Source organism: Nuphar pumila, unplaced genomic scaffold (genome assembly GCF_984573655.1).
Source record: "Nuphar pumila unplaced genomic scaffold, dmNupPumi1.hap1.1 HAP1_SCAFFOLD_2150, whole genome shotgun sequence".
Classification (NCBI taxonomy): Eukaryota; Viridiplantae; Streptophyta; class Magnoliopsida; order Nymphaeales; family Nymphaeaceae; genus Nuphar; species Nuphar pumila.
Genome location: NW_028323856.1, coordinates 14,915 through 17,333, shown reverse-complemented (window position 1 = coordinate 17,333; position 2,419 = coordinate 14,915). Strand labels below are relative to the sequence as shown.

General features: G+C 49.9%; 1 pseudogene; it reads right to left on the bottom strand.

Annotated features, from left to right (window-relative positions):
• Positions 1-223: 223 nt before the first annotated feature.
• Positions 224-946, bottom strand: LOC149808814 (uncharacterized; annotated as a pseudogene).
• Positions 947-2,419: the final 1,473 nt, after the last annotated feature.

The following is a 2,419-nucleotide window of genomic DNA, read 5'->3' as shown; positions in this document are numbered from 1 at the left end:
AAGGACGACATATTACATGGGTCAAATGCCACATCCAGGGAAAAACAGCGGCTGAAGTAGCTGTGGCAATTGCGCCTTCAGGGTTGCCACATTCGACAAAAGAACATGCAAAAAGACTGGGGCAGGCCGTTGTCGATGGCACTGTGCTATGGAAGAATAACATCTATGTTTTCAATACACGAATGCACGATGTGCATCAAGAAAGCCTAAGCCTTCCAAAGAGTCAATACTTGTTGATGCCAAATATCCTCACTTTGTGAATCTGTGGGAACTTCGCTATCAGCAAAACGGCTACAGCAAAGAGGTTCAAGGCCAACGGCTGCTGTCGGTAGTCGGATGAATGCGTAGCCAAAAGGAAAAGTATCAGGGGCACCACCGTGAACATCTTCCTTGTGCGAGTATATTGCTGCTCGTTGTCCAGTTGCTCCCAGAACGTCAAGTGATCATACACTCCCTGGTCCTCTTGTATGGGCGAGCCTTTCATCCAATGTAGGCAAACAAATGTGATGGCAGCGTGCAGCAGGTGCGTGTACGTCCAAGCCAGCCCTGGGTCCACGAATGCCGAGATAACAGACCAGGCCAGAAGCACGAGCCCGATGTACCAAACCCATGAACCCTTGTAGCTCAACCAATTTGTATTCTTGTTGGGATTAACTTCCGAAGGCATGCGCCTGTGCCGTGACTTGGCTGCCATTTCGGCTGGTGCACGAACTACTTTTCTTCGAATGCGTTGTTTGACTAAAGACGAACAACGATAGGACGATGAAACTACAACAGTGCTCAAGGCTTCATTAACTCCTCGTGTGGTGTCCATGCCTGGCCTAAGCTTTAGGCTAAGGCTTGTCAAAGCCATGCTCAAGGAACTGTGTGATGAGTCACCAAGAGCCTGACAGGGACTCGGTCCGGCGCGGGCCATGACATGGCCCATGCACGGCCAAGCGTCCATGGATTGAATCACACGGTGGCTCTGACATCATGCCATTGTCGGCATTGATGCCACTGACAATCTTGCAGCTTGAGCAGCAACGTTACAAAAGGAATTTGCAGCCATTTGGCAATTTTGGAGAAGAGAGCCCGCCTTCACACCTGTGACAGCAGACATGTGGTTTGGAATAGATGAGCACGGAGGTTTGCTGATGATGTGTACTTGTATCCCAGGCTTATAGCCCTGAGCCAGCTGTGAAGTGAATGTGCGGGAAAGCAGGCCCAGATAGGAGCATACGCTTTGCTGATGCCTGCCTTTTGCAAAGAGTAGGTGACCCAATGCACACGCTGGCAACCCTTCATGCGAAGATACATGAAAGGGTGGATACTAGGACTAGTAATGCGAACGGACGCGCCTTGCAAAAGTTTCACACACATGCTCACATATGCTCACGTCCACCAGATCAGTGCCTGCAATCTGAATCTGCTGCTCCCCGGTGGGAAATTCCTCTGCCCAATCCATAGCTGTGGCCAAGATGGAGCATGTTCGGACAGGGTCCATTCAGCACAGGTCCATGCATACATGCAGACATGCGCCTGATTGCCATAAGTCGCGCAACCACTGGCCACGATTATAAGCAAATGTGACGTGTCTACATCCATGTCGACGAAGATGGAGCCAACAAGGAGACACGCGCAGTTCCCGGGTGCCTATTGTCTGTATGCACCTGGCGTGTCGGTTTACCGCCAATATTGTCGTTTCGCGCTTGCCAATAGGATTGTTTGGAAAGCACATGACAAACTTTGGAAGGGAAAAAGCCGAACATTAGAAGTGCATCCAATGACATGAATCATACATTGTTTGCTTACCAAGAAGGGTCTGACCACGTTGCTGATCTGTTAAGTGCAACATGAGTTCAGTCGCCATGTTGCACCAGCTTGGGCGACGCCAATCTCAGCATTAGTTTGCTGTGGACACCAGGAGTGACATAGTGGTGCGATTCAACCTCAAGCATGTTGTGCATCGAGCGGCCTTGTTGAAGCTGGATACGACGAAGACAGCCTCGACCTGGTTTACTACAATGAAAGCAATTGATGTGTTGATGCGCGAAGTCTCTCAGAAAAGGCTTGCACGTGGCATGCTGCCCTGCCAAAGACCCATCGCCGACTGGTTGCCTCCTGTGTTGACATGTCAGCCGCGAGGTGTTCAACACATCAGAATCTTTGCGCGATCAGCATCGCCTTGAACTCCAGAAACAAGCGCTGTGCAATCTTGACATCGGTTGGAAACGCATGTGAGTACTCGAGTTTATGAGGGCTTTCGGGAAACCAAGGCATTTTCGGTTAAGGCGAGTTTCTGCAAATCGACACGCCTTTCCAATATTTCTGGTTATATTAAATTGAATTCAGCACATTAAGTCATCGTTGGCTTCGTGGCAATTGAACACAAGGGCTAAAGAGTATGCAGAGGCAGTGCGTAATCTCGCTGGGCGAC